Here is a 23,861-nt window from a genome sequence, read left to right on the forward strand (position 1 = left end):
GATTCAGCTAGATTTGTAAAAATTGGGATACCTATCAGCCTAAGACTTACAAAAAGGTTTCTAAAGCCATATGCTGAATCAAACAGGAAGTCTGCCATTTTGATTTACTTTGGTATTTGTAGCCATTTTTTGGGGCCTTTTATAGGGGTAATATTTTCAACAGAACTTATCAGATCGTCTTCATTCTTTGGCGTGTTTCATCTTAAGATATTTAAGATGAAAAGTTATTGAATTTTTTTATTTTGTCACACGCCTTTGCTGTAGCCATGCATTGTTTGTGAAGAAAAATGCTTCTTTGAGAGTCTAAATATGGGCGAAAAGTCACAAAACTTTGCACACACACCAGACCTGTCTGGAACATGAATATTTTATTTAGATATTTGTTGTGCAATTTGTAATAAATGGCTCAATAGCGCCTTTTAGACATTTTTATGAAGACTTTACGTTTATATGATTCAGCTAGATGTGTGAATATTGGCAGGCATGCCGAATATATTCAAAAAGTATTCTATATAGCCATGTGCCAATCCATTTTGATTTTATTTTGTTAATTGTGCATCATTTTTGGCCTTTCCATGAAACTTTACAAACACAAAGCATGGCAAAAACGTTTACAATTTATTAATATTAGGGCCCGAGCAGCGGCGGCGGCGGTGCCGCTGCGAGGCCCTATTGTTTTTGTAGGAATTCTTCTTATTATTATTATTAGGGCCCGAGCAGCGGCAGCGGCGGTGCCGCTGCGAGGCCCTATTGTTTTTGTAGGAATTCTTATTATTATTATTATTAGGGCCCGAGCAGCGACCGCTGCGAGGTCCCTATTGTTCCTGAAGGAATTCTTATTATTAGGGCCCGAGCAGCGGCGGCGGCGGTGCCGCTGCGAGGCCCTATTGTTTTTGTAGGAATTCTTCTTCTTATTATTATTAGGGCCCGAGCAGCGGCAGTGGCGGTGCCGCTGCGAGGCCCTATTGTTTTTGTAGGAATTCTTATTATTATTATTATTAGGGCCCGAGCAGCGACCGCTGCGAGGTCCCTATTGTTCCTGAAGGAATTCTTATTATTAGGGCCCGAGCAGCGGCGGCGGCGGTGCCGCTGCGAGGCCCTATTGTTTTTGTAGGAATTCTTCTTATTAGGGCCCGAGCAGCGGCGGCGGCGGTGCCGCTGCGAGGCCCTATTGTTTTTGTAGGAATTCTTCTTATTATTAGGGCCCGAGCAGCGACCGCTGCGAGGTCCCTATTGTTCCTGAAGGAATTCTTCTTCTTCTTCTTCTTCTTTTTCTTTATTATTCTTTTCCGCAAACAACCACATTTTTGAGGCACTAAACATGAACGAAAACTCACCAAACTTTACACGCAGATCGGGCCTGGCGAAAAATTTGATATTTTAAAGTCGCCATACATGATAACAGAAAAATGGCTCTGTAGCGCCACCTACATAGGTTTAACGGATCCCTGTCCCACTACGATTGTCCTATGGCTACGAAAATTGTGTGGCACCTGTAGCACATCCAGATGAACAAAAACCTCTTTGATATGTGTACCCTAAAATAGACAGGAAGTGAGGTATGAGTATTTGAATGTCCAATTTTGGCCCATTTTTGCACATTTACAGGGGTCATACTTTTGCCCGCTTCTCCTACACGGTTAACCCGATTGACTTCAAACTTGGGCTGTACCATCTCAACACCTGGGACAACATCATGGTAAAAAATCTAAAGTTTTTGACATACTATATGACGGTAGCGGGGCATCAAATTTACAGTTTCAAAATTCTTACTTAACAAAGCATTGCCGGTGGTACGTTTAATTGAGAGCCACGAAAATTGGTACACATATGTAACAGACTATGATCTACAAAAAAGCCTGTTGGTGCCATATGCTAAACCTAACAGGAAGTCCGCCAGAGGCGAGGCATCAAATTTTGTGTTTCAAAATTCTTATTTAATGAAGCATTCCCGGCTGTACATTTCACCTAGAGTTACCAACATTTGAAGACATATGTAACAGCCCTCAAGGTACAAAAAACTCTTTTTGAACCATATGCTAAACCGAACAGGAAGTCCGCCATTTTGATTTACTTTGGAACGTGTTGCCATTTTTTGGGCCATTTCATAGGGGTCTTATTTTAACGAACTCCTCCTACAGAGTTTATCCGATCATCTCCAAACTTGGTGTGATTCATCTTAAAATGTTGAAGATGAAAAGTTATTGAAAGCTTTTTATTTCGTCGCATGCTGTTGCCGTGGCATGCACAGTTTGCATAGGAAAAAATTCCCTCTTAATGAAGCATTCCCAGTTGTACGAAGCAGCTAGAGCTACGAAAATTTGGAGACAAATTTAACAGCCCACGATGTACAAAAAAGTCTCTTGGTGCCATGTGCTAAACCCAACAGGAAGTCCCGTAGGGGCCGGTCATCACATTTTGAGGTAAAAAACTCTTTAACGAAGCATTCCCGGTTGTACGTTTCACCTAGCGCTATGATAATTTAGAGGCATACATAAGAGCCCACAATGTACAAAAAAGTCTCTTGGAACCATCTGCTAAACCAAACAGGAAGTCCGCCATTTTGATTTACGTTGGGATTTGTAGCCATTTTTTGTGGCCTTTTTTAGGGGTCATTTTTAACGAACTCCTCCTACAAAATTTATCCGACTGTCTTCAAACTTGGTGTGCTTCATCTTAAGATGTTTAAGATACAAAGTTATCGAAAGTTATTTATTTTGTCGCACGCTGTTTCATGGCGATGGATTGTTTGCCAAGTAAAATGCTGCTTTTTTTTTTTGGTCTAAACATGTGCAAAAACTCATGAAACTTTACACACACATCAGGCTTGTCATAAGCATGAATATTTTAGAGATTTCTTATTAAATTTGCAATAAATGCTTCAATAGCGCCCTCTAGACATTTTTATGAAGTCTTTCCGATTATATGATTCAGCTAGATGTGTGAATATTGGCAGGCATGCCTAATATATTCAAAAAGTATTCTATATAGCCATGTGCCAATCCATTTTGATTTTATTTTGTTAATTGTGCATCATTTTTGGCCTTTCCATGAAACTTTACAAACACAAAGCATGGCAAAAACGTTTAAAATTTAGATGGTTTCCTATTTGACAGTACCCCAACATGCCAGTACCCCGACGTGCAAATACCCCAACGTGGCCCGGGTTGCGAGGGCCCTTTATAGCTGCTCGCAGCTCTAGTTATTCTTATTATTATTCTCCGCAAACAATCGCATTTTTGAGACACTAAACGTGACCGAAAACTCACCAAACTTTACACGCACATCAGGCCTGGCGAAAAATTTGATATTTTAAAGTCGCCATACATGATAACAGAAAAATGGCTCCTTAGCGCCCCCTACATAGGTTAAACGGATCCCTGTCCCGCTACGATTGTCCGACGGCTATGAAAATTGTGTGGCACCTGTAGCACATCCCAATGAACAAAAACCTCTTTGAAGTGTGTACCCTAAAATAGACAGAAAGTGAGGTATGAGTATTTAAATGTCCAATTTTTGCACATTTACAGGGGTCATACTTTTGCCTGCTTCTCCTACACGGTTAACCCGATTGACTTCAAACTTGGGATGTACCATCTCAACATCTGGGACAACATCATTGTGAAAAATGAAAAGTTTTTGATATACTATATGACGGCGGCGGCGCATCAAATTTAGAGTTTAAAAATTCTTACTTCACGAAGCATTGCCGGTTGTGCGTTTAATCTAGAGCTACGAAAATTGGTACACATATGTAACAGGCTATGACCTACAAAAAACTCTTTTTGAACCATATGCTAAACCTTACAGGAAGTCCACCATTTTGATTTATTTTGGAACGTGTTGCCATTTTTTTGGCCATTTCATTGGGGTCTTATTTTAACGAACTCCTCCTACAGTGTTTATCCGATCATCTTCAAACTTGGTGTGATTCATCTTAAGATGTTGAAGATGAACAGTTATTGAAAGCTTTGTATTTCGTCGCACGCTGTTGTCATGGCATGCACTGTTTTTAAAGGAAAAAAAAATATCCTTAAAGAAGCATTCCCATTTGTACGAAGCAGCTAGAGCTACGAAAATTTGTAGACATATGTAACAGCCCAAGATGTACAAAAAAAGTCTCTTGGTGCCCTGTGCTAAACCCAACAGGAAGTCCCCCAGGGGCCGGGCATCACATTTTGAACTAAAAAACTCCTCTTTAACAAAGCATACCCGGCTGTACGTTTCACATAGAGTTACCAAAATTTGTAGAGGTATATAACAGCCTTCGAGGTACAAAAAACTCTTTTTGAACCATATGCTAAACCTAACAGGACATCCGCCATTTTGATTTACTTTGGAATGTGTTGCCATTTTTTTTGGCCATTTCATAGGGGTCATATTTTAACAAACTCCTCCTACAGAGTTTATCCGATCATCTTCAAACTTGGTGTGATTCATCTTAAGATGTTGAAAATGAAAAGTTATTGAAAGTTTTTTATTTCGTCACACGCTGTTGTCGTGGCATGCACTTTGCAAAGGAAAAAAATCCTTCTTAATGAAGCATTCCCAGTTGTACGAAGCAGCTAGAGCGACGAAAAATTGTAGACATATGTAACAGCCCAGGATGTACAAAAAAGTCTCTTGGTGCCATGTGCTAAACCCAACAGGAAGTCCCCCAGGGGCCGGGCATCACATTTTGAGCTAAAAAACTCCTCTTTAACGAAGCATTCCCGGTTGTACGTTTCACCTAGCGCTATGATAATTTGCAGGCATACATAAGAGCCCATGATGTACAAAAAAGTCTCTTGGAACCATGTGCTAAACCAAACAGGTAGTCTGCCATTTTGATTTATGATGGGATTTGTTGCCATTTTTTGTGGCCTTTTTCAGGGGTCATATTTTAACGAACCCCTCCTACAAAATTTATCCGACTGTCTTCAAACTTGGTGTGTTTCATCTTAAGATGTTTAAGATGCAAAGTAATCGGAAGTTTTTTATTTTGTAACACGCTGTTGCCATAGCAATGCATTGTTTGTCAAGTGCTGCTTTTTTTTTTTTTTATACACATGAAAACTCATGGAACTTTGCAAACACATCAGACTTGTCATGAACATGGATTTTCAGAGATTTATTGTGCAATTTGCAATAAATAGCGCCCTCTAGACATTTTTATGAAGCATTTCCGATTGTATGATTATGCTAGACCTACAAAAAAGTATTATGTAGCCATTTGCCAAACCAAAGAGGAAGTCCGCTATTTTGATTTTATTTTGGGAATTATACATCATTTTTGGCCTTTTTCATTAAACTTTGCACAGACAAGGCATGGAAAAAACTAACATTTTAAATGGTCCTTGTTCCATGTAACAGTACCCCAACGTGCCAGTACCCTGACGTGCAAGTAACCCAACGTTGTGCTCAATAGCGCCCTCTACGCATTTTTATGGAGCATTTCCAATTGTATGATTCAAGCGATACACAACTAAAGATGACTTGACCTAGATTTGTGAAAACTGGGAGGCATACCTATTAGCTTAAGACCTACAAAAAGTATTCTGTAGCCGTATGCTAAACCTAAAAGGAAGTCCGCCATTTTGAATTTATTTTGGGAATTGCACACCATATTTTGCGTTTTGATTAAACTTTGCACACACAAGGCTTGTCAAAAACATTTTAGATGGTCCTTGTCCTATTTGACAGTACCCCAACGTGCCAGTACCCCGACGTGCAAGTACCCCAACGTGGCCCGGGTTGCGAGGGCCCTTTATAGCTGCTCGCAGCTCTAGTTATTATTATTCTCCGCAAACAATCGCATTTTTGAGACGCTAAACGTGAACGAAAACTTACCAAACTTTACACGCACATCAGGCCTGGCGAAAAATTTGATATTTTAAAGTCGCCATACATGATAACAGAAAAATGGCTCCATAACGCCACCTACATAGGTTAAACGGATCCCTGTCCCGCTACGATTGTCCTATGGCGACGAAAATTGTGTGGCACCCGTAGCACATCCAGATGAACAAAAACCTCTTTGATATGTGTACCCTAAAATAGACATGAAGTGAGGTATGAGTATTTAAATGTCCAATTTTGGCCCATTTTTGCACATTTACAGGGGTCATACTTTTGCCCGCTTCTCCTACACGGTTAACCCGATTGACTTCAAACTTGGGATGTACCATCTCAACACCTGGGACAACATCATTGTAAAAAATCTAAAGTTTTTGATATACTATATGACGGCGGCGGCGCATCAAAATTAGAGTTTAAAAATTCTTACTTCACGAAGCATTGCCGGTTGTACGTTTAATCTCGAGCCACGAAAATTGGTACACATATGTAACAGGCTATGACCCACAAAAAACTCTTTTTGAACCATATGCTAAACCTAACAGGAAGTCCACCATTTTGATTTATTTTGGAACGTGTTGCCATTTTTTTGGTCATTTCATTGGGGTCTTATTTTAACGAACTACTCCTACAGTGTTTATCCGATCATCTTCAAACTTGGTGTGATTCATCTTAAGATGTTGAAGATGAAAAGTTATTGAAAGCTTTGTATTTCGTCGCACGCTGTTGTCATGGCATGCACTGTTTGCAAAGGAAAAAAAATATCCTTAAAGAAGCATTCCCATTTGTACGAAGCAGCTAGAGCTACGAAAATTTGTAGACATATGTAACAGCCCAAGATGTAAAAAAAAAAAAAGTCTCTTGGTGCCCTGTGCTAAACCCAACAGGAAGTCCCCCAGGGGCCGGGCATCACATTTTGAGCTAAAAAAAAAACTCCTCTTTAACGAAGCATTCCCGGTTGTACGTTTTACCTCGAGTTACCAAAATTTGAAGACATATGTAACAGGCCTCGAGGTACAAAAAAATCTTTTTGAAACATATGCTAACCCCAACAGGAAGTCCGCCATTTTGATTTACTTTGGAACGTGTTGCCATTTTTTTGGCCATTTCATAGGGGTCTCATTTTAACGAACTCCTCCTACAGAGTTTATCCGATCATCTTCAAACTTGGTGTGATTCATCTTAAGATGTTGACGATGAAAATTTATTGAAAGCTTTTTATTTCGTCGCACGCTGTTGTCGTGGCATGCACTTGTTTGCAAAGGAAAAAAAAATACTTCTTAATGAAGCATTCCCAGTTGTACGAAGCAGCTCGAGCTACGAAAATTTGGAGACATATGTAACAGCCCACGATGTACAAAAAAAGTCTCTTGATGCCATGTACTAAACCCAACAGGAAGTCCCCCAGGGGCCGGGCATCACATTTTGTGCTAAAAAACCCCAACAACTCCTCTTTAACGAAGCATTCACGGTTGTACGTTTCACCTAGAGCTACGATAATTTGGAGGCACACATAAGAGCCCACGATGTACAAAAAAGTCTTTGGAACCAAATGCTAAACCAAACAGGAAGTCTGACATTTTGATATACTTTGGTATTTGTAGCCACTTTTTGGGGCCTTTTATAGGGGTCATATTTTCTGCAAAACTTATCACATCATATTCATTCTTTGGCATGTTTCATCTTAAGATATTTAAGATGAAAAGTTATTGAATTATTTTATTTTGTCACACGCCTTTGCTATAGCGATGCATTGTTTGCAAAGACATTTTTTTTTTTTAGTCTAAACATGGGCAAAAACTCACAAAATTTTGCACACAGATCAGATCTCTCACAAACATGAATATTTTATAATTTGTTGTGCAATTTGTAATAAATGTCTCAATAGCGCCGTCTAGATATTTTTATGAAGTATATCCGATTATATGGTTCAGCTAGATGTGTGAATATTGGGAGGCATACCTATCAGCCTAATACCTCCAAAAAGTATTCTATAGCCATGTGCCTTTGATTTTTTTTTTAATTGTGCATCATTTTTGGCCTTCCATGAAACTTTACAAACACAAAGCATGGCAAAAACGTTTACAATTGAGACGGTTTCCTATGAAACAGTACCCCAACATGCCAGTACCCCGACGTGCAAATACCCCAATGTGGCCCAGGTTGCGAGGGCCCTTTATAGCTGCTCGCAGCTCTAGTTATTCTTCTTCTTTTTATTTGTTATTATTCTTTTCCGCAAACAATCACATTTTTGAGACACTAAACGTGAACGAAAACTCACCAAACATTACACGCAGATCGGGCCTGGCAAAAAATTTGATATTTTAAAGTCGCCATACATGATAACAGAAAAATGGCTCTGTAGCGCCACCTACATAGCTTAAACGGATCCCTGTCCCGCTACGATTGTCCTACGGCTATGAAAATTGTGTGGCACCTGTAGCATATCCAGATGAACAAAAACCTCTTTGATCTGTGTACCCTAAAATAGACAGGAAGTGAGATATGAGTATTTAAATGTCCAATTTTGGCCAATTTTTGCACATTTACAGGGGTCATACTTTTGCCCGCTTCTCCTACACGGTTAATCCGATTGACTTCAAACTTGGGATGTACCATCTCAACACCTGGGACAACACCATGGTAAAAAATCAAAAACTTTTGACCTACTATATGACGGGGACGAGGCATCAAATTTAGAGTTTCAATACTCTTAACAAAGCATTGCTGGTTGTACGTTTATTCTAGAGCTACGAAAATTGGTACACATAAGTAACAGACTACGACCTACAAAAATGTCTTTTGGTGCCATCTGCTAAACCTAAGAGGAAGTCCGCCAGAAGCAGGGAATCAAATTTGTTGTTTCAAAATTCGTACTTAATGAAGCATTCCCGGCTGTAAGTTTCACTGAGAGTGACCAAAATTTGAAGACATATGTAATAGCCCACAATGTACAAAAAAGTCTCTTGGTGCCATGTGCTAAACCCAACAGGAAGTCCCTTGGGGCCGGGCATCACATTTTGAGCTAAAAAACTCCTCTTTAACGAAGCATTCCCGGTTGTACGTTTTACCTAGAGTTACCAAAATTTGAAGACATATGTAACAGGCCTCGAGGTACAAAAAACTCTTTTTGAACCATATGCTAAACCTAACAGGAAGTCCGCCATTTTGATTTACTTTGGAACGTGTGGCCATTTTTTGGGCCATTTCATATCATAGGGGTCTTATTTTAAGGAACTCCTACAGAGTTTATCCGATCATCTTCAAACTTGGTGTCATTCATCTTAAGATGTTGACGATGAAAATTAATTGAAAGCTTTTTATTTCATCGCACGCTGTTGTCGTGGCATGCACTTGTTTGCAAAGGAAAAAAAATCCTTCTTAATGAAGCATTCCCAGTTGTACGAAGCAGCTAGAGCTATGAAAATTTGGAGACATATGTAACAGCCCACGATGTACAAAAAAAGTCTCTTGGTGCCATGTACTAAACCCAACAGGAAGTCCCCCATTTTGTGCTAAAAAAAAACAACAACTCCTCTTTAACGAAGCATTCACGGCTGTACGTTTCACCTAGAGCTATGATAATTTGGAGGCATACATAAGAGCCCACGATGTACAAAAAAGTCTCTTGGAACCATATGCTAAACCAAACAGGAAGTCTGACATTTTGATTTACTTTGGTATTTGTAGCCACTTTTTGGGGCCTTTTATAGGGGTCATATTTTCTGCAAAACTTATCACATCGTCTTCATTCTTTGGCATGTTTCATCTTAAGATATTTAAGATGAAAAGTTATTGAATTTTTTTATTTTGTCACACGCCTTTGCTGTAGCGATGCATTGTTTTCAAAGAATTTTTTTTTTTTTGAGAGTCTAAACATGGGCAAAAACTCACATAATTTTGCACACAGATCAGATCTCTCACAAACATGAATATTTTTTGTTGTGCAATTTGTAACAAATGGCTCAATAGCGCCGTCTAGCTATTTTTATGAAGTATATCCGATTATATGGTTCAGCTAGATGTGTGAATATTGGGAGGCATACCTATCAGCCTAATACTTCCAAAAATTATTCTATAGCCATGTGCCAATCCATTTTGATTTTATTTTAATTGTGCATCATTTTTGGCCTTCCATGAAACTTTACAAACAGAAAGCATGTCAAAAACATTTACAATCTAGACGGTTTCCTATGAAACAGTACCCCAACATGCCAGTACCCCGACATGCAAATACCCCAACGTGGCCCGGGTTGCGAGGGCCCTTTATAGCTGCTCGCAGCTCTAGTTAGGGCCCGAGCAGCGGCGGCGGTGCCGCTGCGAGGCCCTATTGTTTTTGTAGGAATTATTATTATTATTATTATTATTATTCTCCGCAAACGATCACATTTTTGAGACACTAAACGTGACCGAAAACTCACCAAACTTTACACGCACATCAGGCCTGGCGAAAAATTTGATATTTTAAAGTCGCCATACATGATAACAGAAAAATGGCTCCTTAGCGCCCCCTACATAGGTTAAACGGATCCCTGTCCCGCTACGATTGTCCGACGGCTATGAAAATTGTGTGGCACCTGTAGCACATCCCAATGAACAAAAACCTCTTTGAAGTGTGTACCCTAAAATAGACAGAAAGTGAGGTATGAGTATTTAAATGTCCAATTTTTGCCAATTTTTGCACATTTACAGGGGTCATACTTTTGCCCGCTTCTCCTACACGGTTAACCCGATTGACTTCAAACTTGGGATGTACCATCTCAACACCTGGGACAACATCATTGTGAAAAATGAAAAGTTTTTGATATACTATATGACGGCGGCGTCGCATCAAATTTAGAGTTTAAAAATTCTTACTTCACGAGGCATTGCCGGTTGTACGTTTAATCTAGAGCTACGAAAATGGGTACACATATGTAACAGACTATGACCTACAAAAAACTCTTTTTGAACCATATGCTAAACCTAACAGGAAGTCCACCATTTTGATTTATTTTGGAACGTGTTGCCATTTTTTGGCCATTTCATTGGGGCCTTATTTTAACGAACTCCTCCTACAGTGTTTATCCGATCATCTTCAAACTTGGTGTGATTCATCTTAAGATGTTGAAGATGAAAAGTTATTGAAAGCTTTGTATTTCGTCGCACGCTGTTGTCATGGCATGCACTGTTTGCAAAGGAAAAAAAATATCCTTAAAGAAGCATTGCCAGTTGTACGAAGCAGCTAGAGCTACGAAAATTTGTAGACATATGTAACAGCCCAAGATGTACAAAAAAAAAAGTCTCTTGGTGCCCTGTTCTAAACCCAACAGGAAGTCCCTCAGGGGCCGGGCATCACATTTTGAGCTAAAAAAAACTCCTCTTTAACAAAGCATACCCGGCTGTACGTTTCACCTAGAGTTACCAAAATTTGTAGAGGTATACAACAGCCCTCGAGGTACAAAAAACTCTTTTTGAACCATATGCTAAACCTAACAAGACGTCCGCCATTTTGATTTACTTTGGAATGTGTTGCCATTTTTTTTGGCCATTTCATAGGGGTCATATTTTAATAAACTCCTCTTACAGAGTTTATCCGATCATCTTCAAACTTGGTGTGATTCATCTTAAGATGTTGAAAATGAAAAGTTATTGAAAGTTTTTTATTTCGTCACACGCTGTTATTGTGGCATGCACTTTTTGCAAAGGAAAAAAATCCTTCTTAATGAAGCATTCCCAGTTGTACGAAGCAGCTAGAGCGACGAAAAATTGTAGACATATGTAACAGCCCAGGATTTACAAAAATGTCTCTTGGTGCCATGTGCTAAATGCAACAGGAAGTCCCCCAGGGGCCGGGCATCACATTTTGAGCTAAAAAACTCCTCTTTAACGAAGCATTCCCGGTTGTACGTTTCACCTAGCGCTATGATAATTTGCAGGCATACATAAGAGCCCACGATGTACAAAAAAAGTCTCTTGGAACCATGTGCTAAACCAAACAGGAAGTCCGGCATTTTGATTTAGGCCTTTTTTAGGGGTCACATTTTAACGAACTCCTACGAAATTTATCCGACTGTCTTCCAACTTGGTGTGTTTCATCTTAAGATGTTTAAGATGCAAAGTTATCGAAAGTTTTTTTTATTTTGTCGCAAGCCGTTGCCATAGCGATGCATTATTTGCCAAGTAAAATGCTGCTTTTTTTTTTTTTTTGTCTAAACGAGCGAAAACTCATGAAACTTTACACACACATCAGACTTGTCATAAACATGAATATTTTAGAGATTTCTTGTGCAATTTGCAATAAATGGCTCAATAGCGCCTTATAGATATTTTTATGAAGCTTTTGGAAATGTATGATTCAGCTAGATTTGTAAAAATTGGGATACCTATCAGCCTAAGACTGACAAAAAAGTTTCTAAAGCCATATGCTAAACCAAACAGGAAGTCTGCCATTTTGATTTACTTTGCTATTTGTAGCCATTTTTTGGGGCCTTTTATAGGCCTCATATTTTCTACAAAACTTACCAGATCGTCTTCATTCTTTGGCGTGTTTCATCTGAAGATATTTAAGATGAAAAGTTATTGAAATTGTTTGTCACGCCTTTGCTCTAGCGATGCATTGTTTGCAAAGAAAAATACTTTTTTTTTTGAAAGTCTAAACATGAGCGAAAACTCAAAACTTTGCACACAGATCAGACCTCTCAAGAACATGAATATTTTAGAGATTTGTTGTGCAATTTGTAATAAAAAGCTCAATAGCGCCCTCTAGACATTTTTATGAAGTATTTCCGATTATATGATTCAGCTAGATGTGTGAATATTTGGAGGCACACCTATCAGTCTAATACCTACAAAAATTATTCTATAGCCATGTGCCAAACCATTTTGATTTTATTTTGTTAATTGTGCATCATTTTTGGCCTTTCCATGAAACTTTGCAAGCACAAAGCATGGCAAAAACATTTACAATTTTGACGGTTTCCTATGAAACAGTACCCCAACATGCCAGTACCCCGACGTGCAAGTACCCCAACGTGGCCCAGGTTGCGAGGGCCCTTTATAGCTGCTCGCAGCTCTAGTTATTCTTATTATTATTCTTCTCCGCAAACAATCGCATTTTTGAGACGCTAAACGTGAACGAAAACTCACCAAACTTTACACGCACATCAGGCCTGGCGAAAAATTTGATATTTGAAAAGTCGCCATACATGATAACAGAAAAATGGCTCCATAGCGCCACCTACATAGGTTAAACGGATCCCTGTCCCGCTACGATTGTCCTATGGCGACGAAAATTGTGTGGCACCCGTAGCACATCCAGATGAACAAAAACCTCTTTGATATGTGTACCCTAAAATAGACAGGAAATGAGGTATGAGTATTTAAATGTCCAATTTTTGCACATTTACAGGGGTCATACTTTTGCCCGCTTCTCCTACACGGTTAACCCGATTGACTTCAAACTTGGGATGTACCATCTCAACACCTGGGACAACATCATGGTAAAAAATCAAAACTTTTTGACGTACTATATGACGGGGGTGAGGCATCAAATTTAGAGTTTCAAAACTCTTACTAAACGTAGTATTGCCGGTTGTACGTTTAACCTAGAGCTACGAAAATTGGTACACATATATAACAGACTATGACCTACAAAAAAGCCTGTTGGTGCCATATGCTAAACCTAACAGGGAGTCAGAGGCGGGGTATCAAATTTTGCATTTGAAAATTCTTACTAAATGAAGCATTCCCGGCTGTACGTTTCACCTAGAGTTACCAAAATTTGAAGACATATGTAACAGCCCTCAAGGTACAAAAAACTCTTTTTAAACCATATGCTAAACCTAACAGGAAGTCCGCCATTTTGAATTACTTTGGAACGTGTTGCCATTTTTTTGGCCATTTCATAGGGGTCATATTTTAACGAACTCCTCCTACAGAGTTCATCCGATCATCTTCAAAGTTGGTGTGTTTCATCTTAAGATGTTGAAGATGAAAAGTTATTGAAAGCTTTTTATTTCGTCGCACGCTGTTGTCGTGGTATGCACTGTTTGCAAAGGAAAAAAATCCTTCTTAAAGAAGCATTCCCAGTTGTACGAAGCAGCTAGAGCCACGAAAAATTGTAGACATATGTAACAGCCGACAATGTACAAAAAAAGTCTCTTGGTGTCAAGTGCTAAACCCAACAGGAAGTGCCCCAGGGGCCGGGCATCACATTTTGAGCTAAAAAAAACCCCTCCTCTTTAACAAAGCATTGCCGGTTGTACGTTTCACCTAGAGTTATGATAATTTGCAGGCAAACATAAGAGCTCAGGATGTACAAAAAAAAAGTCTCTTGGAGCCATATGCTAAACCAAACAGGAAGTCCACCATTTTGATTTACGTTGGAATTTGTAGCCATTTTTTGTGGCCTTTTTTAGGGGTCATTAACTGAAACTATAAGTATGTCCAGGCATTTTAATAAAATAAATACAAAATAAAGGACCCTGAGAAATAACCCGAATAAAGTAAACAAAAACAAATTATACTCTTTGAAGTGCAAAATAACAATTTACAGCAGCATGAATATGTAACTCTAATAAAAGTAGAAACACAGTTGGTTAATTTCACTATTCCTCCAACTCCCTTTCTGCAGACCAAGCATAATATGGAGATTATTTTTTAAGAAGATGAGCATTTCAGCATGCCGCCCCATTAGCTTGCTTCTATACTATGCTCCTCTATGATAAATGAAGTTGCTCTGAGCTCCAAATGTCCGTGGTGAAGCTAACAGCGTTAGCGTTTGCCACATAAGCCGCTATACACCTTTGAACGTCACCATGCATCCGCGGTATAGTTTTATCTACGAAATAGTGGCGGCTCGAAATAACGTAGCGAGGCGTGAGGTGCTCAATTACATTTAAAGCCGACAGTACTAACGATTGACAGGCTGGCCATCAAGCACAATAAATTAAGCGATCTTTTCAGTGATACTTACGTGAAGCCTTTTTGCCGTCCCGTGGGAGTTTTACGGTGTGAAAATGATTCCGACACCGTTGACTGTCTTATTACAGTGTTCATTTTCACAAACTAATAAGTGTAACGTTACCTTACTAATCTACAATTTATTCTGTATTACTTTTTTCTTATATAATTTATTTGTATTTCTTATTAATAAAAAAAAATTGATAAAATTGACATTGGGATTTTATACTTAAAAAATCGTGATATTCAATTTTTGCAAGATCGCCCACCCCTATTTTTTACTTTCTTCAAAATAGTCACTCTTTGCTCTGATTTTTATTTTATTTTTTGTACACTCTTAGCATTCCCTCGATGAGCTTCAAGATTATAGTCACCTGAAATGGCTTCCAAAAGAATTGAAGGATACCCCGCCTACTGCCCGAAGCCGGCTGGGATAGGCTCCAGCACCCCCACCGACGACCCTTGTGAGGAATAACACGGTTAAGAAAATGGATGGATGGAACAGTATTGAAGAAGTTCCCAGAGATGAGAATGCCAAGATGTAAAGCAGTAATCAGAGCAAAGGGTGGCTATTTTGAAGAAAAGAGATTTTTTTTCATAACTTCTCTTAGTTTTGATACCTTCTGTGAGAATCTACAATGTAAATAGTAATAATAAAGCAGTTGACACATTGAATTAGGCGTGTCTAAACTTTTGGCCTGCCCTGTCTATGTTCGTATATTTTCCTGGTCTGTCGTAAGGATTTTTATGATGCATGGTTAGGGAATGTGGGAGGAAACCTAAAACATACAGACAGACAGACAGACAGACAAACAGTGTTGCACCGCCTCGATGTGTTTCAGAGCTCGCACAACAACCTCGCATGTTGACGTTTATTACCTCGTGGAATCCAAAGGCGAACACAGTTTCTTGCTGTTTGTAACATTAAACTCAACATCGACAACGTGACACAAGAGACAACATGCATAATATGCTTGCCGTTTAGGCCTATTAAACTGTAGATAGGGAGTGCTGGGTGTTGAAGAAAAATAGATTTCATAATAAACAATAATAATAATAATAATAATAATAATAATAATAATAATAATAATAATAATAATAATAATAACACTAATACTCACAACGCTGCGTTAATCAAGCGACAGCGACTCGACACGACGCTGTCCTGTTGGGAGGTTTTCTTGTCAGTGAAGTTGGAGCAGACAGGAAGTTAAGCTCTGCCTGGGCTGGGCAGACAGCGACCGTTTACCGTTACGCTGCATTCAATGGCTCTCTGTAAAATGCAACTTCCTAAAAAAAAAAGTCAAAATGTTTGCTGCAATCTCATTGAAAAGGAATTGCCATTTGTGTAAACTGTAAAATATTACCACCTCGTTAGTGTCGAAATAGTCTGTGGCATTATTAAGATATACAGCTAATGGTTATATATTTTTATGCAGTAAAACACCTAATGCAAATTGTATTTATTTTTGCATTATTTGTTTATGTAAACAAACGTGTTAGTTCTATAATCAGCAGTGTTGGGCAAGTTACTTCCAAAATGGAACATATTCCTTATTACTTGCATTTGAAAGTGTAAATGAGTTATGAGAAATGGCCACTGGGTGGCAGTTGTGTGCCGTGAGCCGTTAAGTTTGAAAGGTTTCACCTGCTCAGGTGACAGTTTGCGTCACTGTCGTTGTTTGACATGCCAAACGTGTGCTACCAGGTGGAGGAGTGGAACCGTCACTTGCCTTTGGTGCCAGTTGGCGTGGGTTCGATCCTCCGCCTGGAAGAGGCCCATGTATGTGGCCTACAAGAAGTAGGCCACGTGTGTGAGTGTGTATATAAAAAATAAAAAAATTATTTAAAAAACAAAAAAAACAAAAACGTGTGCTACTGAGAAAAAAACAAAAACAAAAAACGTGTGCTACTGAACCGTCACTTGCCTTGGGTGCCGTTTGGCGTGGGTTCGCTCCTCCGCCTGGGAGACCATGTGGCTTACATGAAGTGACCTTGTGTGAATGAGTGATTACAAAAAAATTAGGGCTGTCAAAGTTAAAGCGTTAATAGATTCATTAATCACAGAAAAAAAGTTAAATTAATCACATATTAACGCAGATTAATCGCACTATTTTTTTGGACCGCACTTGAGCCTTGAACGTAACCGCGAATGGTTACATTGAAGGCTGCACAGGTCAGTGATTAGGTCAATGGACGTCATTTCCTATGCCTGTTGTTCCAAAATGAGCGGGGTGACTCCAGTTGGTGTGCTCGGTGGTAAATTTCGCTTTCAAAAACACCCCGACAGGACTTTAGATAAAACAAAAGTAATTTGCGTTTAATTAATTGCTGAATTGCACGCAATTGTTATGATGCTGTTACGTTTTGAGCAATACACACATGCATGCAATTGCGTACATGCATTTAATCAATGTTTGCAAATGACATTCAGATAATAAAATGTGTTAATGTCAAAATGTTACGGTATTTTGTATTTATTTTATATTACGCAAATACGCCAGTAATTTAGCTGATTCATCGTGATTAATCAAAATTTAAAAGTGTGATTAATCAGATTAAAAATTTTAATCGTTTGACAGCACTAAAAAAAATATTAAAAAAAAAACCAAACAAACAAAAAAACAAACAAACGTGTGCTACTCCATGTTTTCCTGTTGTTTGGATCTCAATGTAAGTTTGCTTTGACAATTTTCTTGGGTTTTCATCACTGCTGTTGCTGTTTATCATCTGTTTACGGTTACGCATTATTTATTTAAATAGGATGTGGACCTCTGAAGTGACTGTTTAAACTCTTTTTAGTTCCCTTGGTTTGTGGAAGGAGGTGCGTTATTTGTCTTGAGTTATTTAATGGATTGTGATGTCTGTTTTAATATTAGATTAAGTGTGTTTATTTCTAGGTGAACATTAGGGGTGTATGTTGGGTTTTTGACTCACCCAAGAACTGAACAAACTCTCGTCAGTTGATATCTATCCATTCCTTTATTTCCGTTTCATTTCCGCATCCCACCAATACATTTCTTGATGCCTAGCGCCCTCGCCTGGTGAACTCCTACACTTGCAGTCACATTCTGTAAATGATGTCATCAGTATATAACAGTGTATATGTATCTTTTATTTTTGGAAAGTGCTTATATTTTGTATTATTAAAGTTTGTGTAGTTGATTATGTATCTTTTTGCTGTAAATTGAATATTGACCCTTTGCTTTCTTTCTGTATTTCTGTTTCATAGTTTTCACGGTGTCTTAAAATAAACCATCCGTTTGAAACTCTCCACCATGCATGATCATTGATGCCAAGAGCAGCTACAGAAAGTAATAAGTTTCTTTACAATATTACTGTCTGTGTAGTTACTTTTTTAAAACTTTTTTTTTTAAATTGGGGATTAATTTATTTAATCATGATTTTGAGATTTTAAAAGGAAAATGAAAAATTTGAAAATGAAAAAAGCGTGTGCCGTGTGGTATAATGTTAAATATTTTGACTCTGGTGCGAGACCACGGCCTTTGATTCATATTTGTATCAAGATGCATTTTTTTTCCAAATATAAATATTGAAACTGATATTTGGTCCGGTAAAAAATCCCACACTGTACACCATAAATAAAATTATCATCATACTCAAATGGACTCTATGCACAAATAGCCATGACGTGTTTCCGGGAAATCTCTGAGTGCACCGCCCTTTCCGGTAGTGGCGATCGCCATTTGTTTTCCTCCAGAGAACCTCACCAGTTGTCAGCGTTTTGGTGTATACTTTCGTCATTGTAATTTTGTTTCTTATGCGTGTGGTTGCGTGCATTTGTCAAGACATCGAAGAAGAGGAGAGACGACAGTAGGATATTTTGTGGACCCGTAGAGGAGCAATACATAATTTAAATTAAAAAAAACAAAAGAAAAGGCTTTCCCAGCTACTCAAGCGACTTGTATTTTCGTGTAATAATCATTGTAAGCAATTACGTCATTACAGCAGCCTTAAGCCGTCCAAATTATGGCTTTGGGAGATTTAACTAGTACAACCCCTAGCAAAAGGCAAGGCAAGGCAAGTTTATTTGTATAGCACATTTCATACACAAGGCAACTCAATGTGCTTTACACAAGGAAAGACAACACATAAGCATCATGAAACTAGTTAACATTCAGAGGAAGAAAAATAAATGAAAATAGGTTACAAAATTTACTAAAAAGAACATACAAAAACAATCTTCAAACATTATTCAACAAACTTTAAAACATTTAACATAAGGAAGTTTAAAATAATAAAAAAACAAAACAATTAAAGCTGTTTAAAAGTCCCTAATCAAAGGTATAAGAAAAAAGCAAAGTTTTTAACCTGGATTTAAAAGCATTTATACTCGGGGCTGATTTCACTTCTGTTGGTAGCCTATTCCATCTGTGTGCAGCATAATAGTTAAATGCAGCTTCACCATGTTTGCTTCGAACTCTGGGTTCAACTAGTTGGCCCAAGTCTGTAGATCTCAGAGCCCTGCTGGGTTTGTACTCAATCAGCATTTCTTAGATATTCAGGACATATATTCAGGACCCAAACCATTTAGTGATTTATAGACAAGTAGCAGAACAAAAGGTATGGAATCACCAGTCTTGGACGAGCACTGAGACGTTTTATTCTGTAGATCAAACTGGGATAAAAAGCATGAAAGGTCATTCCAAAGTGCAACATCTTGGCTTTTAGAAACACAAAGAAATTAAGAAAAATCATTGTGCTGGTCAGTAAATGTTACTTTTCATAGAGTGCAGGGAAATAAATATGGAATCACTCCATTCTGAGGAAAGAATATGGAATCATGAAAAACAGACAAAGAAAAAAACAATCAAAACAAATCACTGGTATGTAGTCGCACCACCTCTGGCTTTTATGACAGCTTGCAGTCTCTGAGGCATGCACTTGATAAGTGACAAACAGTATTCTTCATCAATCTGGTGCCAACTCTCTTTGATTGTAGTTGCCAGATCATCTTTGCAGGTCGGAGCCTTGCTGTGGACCTTTTTTTTTTTTTTTTTTTTTTTCCAATTTCCACCACAGGTTGGGTTGCGATCTGGGCTATTTGCAGGCCATGACATTGACTGGTTGCGTCTTTCTCCAAGGAATGCTTTCACGGTTTTTGCTCTGTGACATGATGCATTGTCATCTTGGAAAATGATTTCATCATCCCCAAACATTTTTTCAATTGAAGGGATACGAAAGCTGTCCAAAATGTCAATGTAAACTTCTGCATTTATTGAAGATTTAACCACAGCCATCTCCCCAGTGCCTTTGCCTGACATGCAGCCCCATATCATCAAGGACTTTGGGAATTTGGATGTTTCCTTTAGGCAGTCCTCTTTGTAAATCTCACTGGAACGACACAAAAAAAGTTCAAGCGTCATCACCTTGTCCAATGCAGATTCATGACTCATCACTGAAGATAACCTTCATCCAGTCATCCACAGTCCATGATTGCCTCATCTTAGCCCATTGCAGTCTTGTTCTTTTTTGTTTAAGTTATAATGGGTGCTGACTTGTACACAAACTGGCCACGAGGTGATACAATTGTCTTTTCTAATTAGCGTAATGGCAACATTATAATCAAACAAACAACAAACAATACCCATCATGTATGATAGTTGTCTACATGACAGAACGTTGTCTAGGTTTAATTGAACTGCTGTTGGCTGTTATGAGAGAATTTGCCAGTTGGAACACCATTGCTTAATTTTTAAAGAAAATTTGAGAAGACAAAAAAAAAAAAAAAGAAGCTTTTTTTTTTTTTTTTTTTTTTTGTTTAATTCAAAATGAAAACAGATGGAGGACGATGAAACATATTTTATGTACAAACTACATTACACTTTGCCAGTTTGCTATATACACACAATAAAAGTACAAAAACATAAAGTTACTAAAACTACACAACCGACATCTCGATAGATTTCAAACAAGGACTGCTGTAGTAAGTCAGCAATTTAAGTTGCATTTTTTTAAACTTAAAAACATGTTCTTCTGTATGGAGGACCAGAACTGCCAAAATTCAAAAATAAATAAATAGATAAATAAATGACTAAAAGTGAAAATAAAAATGAATATAAAAAAATATAATTCGAAAATTATATCCAAAAAATAAATATAAATGGAAATACATCCGTTTTTATTTTGACTGTGTCATTTTTTTATTTAGTCATTTATTTATTTAGTCAATCACTTATCTATTTATTTAGTAATTTATTTATTTATTTAGTCATTTATTTAGTAATTTATTTATTTATTTTATTTATTTATTTTTTTTAACTTTGGCAGTTTTGGGCCGTAGTGCCAAGTCGAAATGTTATTCAAATGAGGGGGCGGTCCTACTTCCATATCCTAAGCGTGTCTTGGGTTGGACTACACCGTTGCAAACTGCCTCATTGTTCGAGTGAGCAGCTTAGCCAACAAGGAAGTCTCGCCGGCTTGCAATGGAGAACTCCAGCAATGGACGACTATCTTGTCTACTGTCTGCGCTCACTTGTTGTCTAACAACTCAAGTCGCAAGTTGAGGTGACAGTGGACAAGATAGTCGTCCATTGCTGGAGTTCTCCATTGCAAGCCGGCGAGACTTTCTTGTTCGCTGAGCTGCTCACTCGACAAATGACAGGCAGTTTGCCCAGTTAGCCCCGCCCACTAACTTTGCGGGCGAGTTTGACAGAAAAAATAAATTCAAGAAACAATCGCAACACAGTGACCATGAAATAATAAATAAATGAATAAATACATAATCATAGGGAATTTAATTCATAGCACATTTAATTAATAAATGACACATTTAATTAATTACTGACACTTTTATTTAATTATTTAATGGTGTATTTATTTAATGTTGGCACTTTTGGTCCTCCATACAAAACTGCCAAAATTCAAAGTAAATAAATGACTCAATAAATAAATAAATGACTAAATAAATAGATATCTAAATGGCTAAATAAATAAATACTGCAATTGGCTGGCAACCAGTCCTGGGTGTACCCCGCCTACTGTCCAAAGCCAGCTGAGATAGGCTCCAGCATCCCCGCGACCCTTGTGAGGAATAAGCGGTCAAGAAATCCTGGAACGATACCAGTGAGAGTTGCAGGTTTTGTTCTGATTCTTATGATTGTGGCGATACATCTGATGTTCAAGTGTGCAGATTCCAAAAACATGGGAAAGCAAAAAAAAGAAGTTAGACGAAATTTATTCCAAAACACAGCTGCAAAAATACAATAGTACACTGGCAAATGAAAGGAAAGCGCTTGCAAAAGGCAAGAATCAAAACCACCGAAACAAGAATGCCCCCACACCCAAAAAATAAATAAAAATTAAAACCAGAGCTGCGAGCAGCTATAAAGGGCCCTCGCAACCCAGGCCACGTTGGGTATTTGCATGTCGGGGTACTTGCATGTTGGGGAACTGTGAAATAGGAAACTGTCTAAATTGTAAATGTTTTTGCCAAGCTTTGTGTTCATGGAAAGGCCAAAAATGATGCACAATTAACAAAATAAAATCAAAATGGCTTGGCACATGGTTATAGAATACTTTTTTGTTAGTCTTAGGCTGATAGGTATCTCAATTTTTACAAATCTAGCTGAATCATACAATCGCAAAAGCTTCATAAAAATGTCTAGAGGGCGCTATTGAGCCATTTATTGCAAATTACACAAGAAATCTCTAAAGTATTTGTGCATATGTTCATGACAAGTCTGATGTATGTGCAAAGTTTCATGAGATTTCGCACGTTTAGACCAAAACAAAAAAAAAGCAGCATTTTACTTGGCAAACAATGCATCGCTATGGCAACGACGTGCGACAAAATAAAAAACTTTCGATAAGTTTGCATCTTAAACATCTTAAGATGAAACACACCAAGTTTGAAGACGGTCTGCTAAATTTTGTAGGAGAAGTTCGTTAAAATATGACCCCTAAAAAAGGCCACAAAAAATGGCTACAAATCCCAACGTAAATCAAAATGGCGGACTTCCTGTTTGGTTGAGCAGATGGTTCCAAGAGACTTTTTTGTACATCGTGGGCTCTTATGTATGCCTCCAAATTATCATAGCGCCAGGTGAAACGTACAACCGGGAATGCTTCATTAAAGCAGCTGTATGTGAGATTTAAAATTTCAAATCTCTACTGCCACCTGTGGCCGAAAACAAACTGCACGCTCGTACACGCTGCGCGTACTCGTACGTGCACGACCTCAATACTGAAGACTGGGCTCTTCATATCCAATTAAACTATGTTTTCAGAAGTAAGACGTTTTATAATGTTATACAAAGCTGGCCACTTCACGGAATGAGACTCTCGATCCCCACTAAACAATTGATGTCCATGGGACGTGCAAATCATATTGCTTTAGTCGGTCGAAGTCCAGTCCTGTGCTGTACTCCAAAACGATGTGCAAATTACGTCAATTAATTGGACCTCATTCCGATGTTAATATGCAGTTACATATTGTAGTCACCCCGCTCGACGGACGTCAACCTGATTCTAGTCATTATTAGTGTATGTCGCCCCCAGTCTAGCGTCATTGTGCGTTAGCCGAAAGGTGGGCTGTCATTTATGGAAATTGACGATTGTGAAAAACATATAGACCCATTCACTACTTAGTGTGATATGGCCGTTAATGTTATCGCCATTCAGTAGTACCGTTCACATTCCGTTAGCATAATGTAGCTACAATAGGCTGTTTTCACGGAGGAAAATAAGGCGACATTTAGCCTGATTGAAACGCCGCGGAATGGAACGTCTGTTCTTCATAAAGTCATTCTGTTCTATTACATTCAACTTTGCCGCCCCTTTCACGCTAAATGTTGCCGTCCACCTCACTTTCACCCCAATAGTTACGACCGAGGAGTGATCGATCTTGAGGTTACTGCTATTTGAAAACAACACATTTTCTTCTCAATGTCAAGATACTCGCTTCTTATCTTTTCGAGTAGAAAGTGTGGGATCAGATTTTTGGTGCTGTCTCTTGAACTATTGACCTATTCTAGGCCAAATGCTCAAGTGAAATCCTTTTCATGCTAAACAACTTTATGATTGCTACTTGTGTTTAAATAGCTTAAGGAAATTAAATGCCA

At 38.3% G+C, this 23,861-nt stretch overlaps 1 protein-coding gene across 2 annotated transcripts in view; it reads right to left on the reverse strand.

Moving 5' to 3' along the window:
* Window positions 1-16,068, reverse strand: part of syne3 (spectrin repeat containing, nuclear envelope family member 3) — a 187,060-nt gene extending 170,992 nt beyond the window's left edge. The window contains exon 1 of one of the 2 annotated variants that reach the window (XM_077537982.1): window positions 15,900-16,068. The gene's annotated coding sequence lies outside the window, so the exon portion shown is untranslated. Of the gene's footprint in view, window positions 1-15,152; window positions 15,211-15,899 lie in introns of those variants that run through there. The other variant, XM_077537983.1, reaches the window with a different exon arrangement.
* Between the last annotated feature and the right edge of the window lie 7,793 nt (window positions 16,069-23,861).

Source organism: Festucalex cinctus, chromosome 12 (assembly GCF_051991245.1).
Source record: "Festucalex cinctus isolate MCC-2025b chromosome 12, RoL_Fcin_1.0, whole genome shotgun sequence".
Classification (NCBI taxonomy): Eukaryota; Metazoa; Chordata; class Actinopteri; order Syngnathiformes; family Syngnathidae; genus Festucalex; species Festucalex cinctus.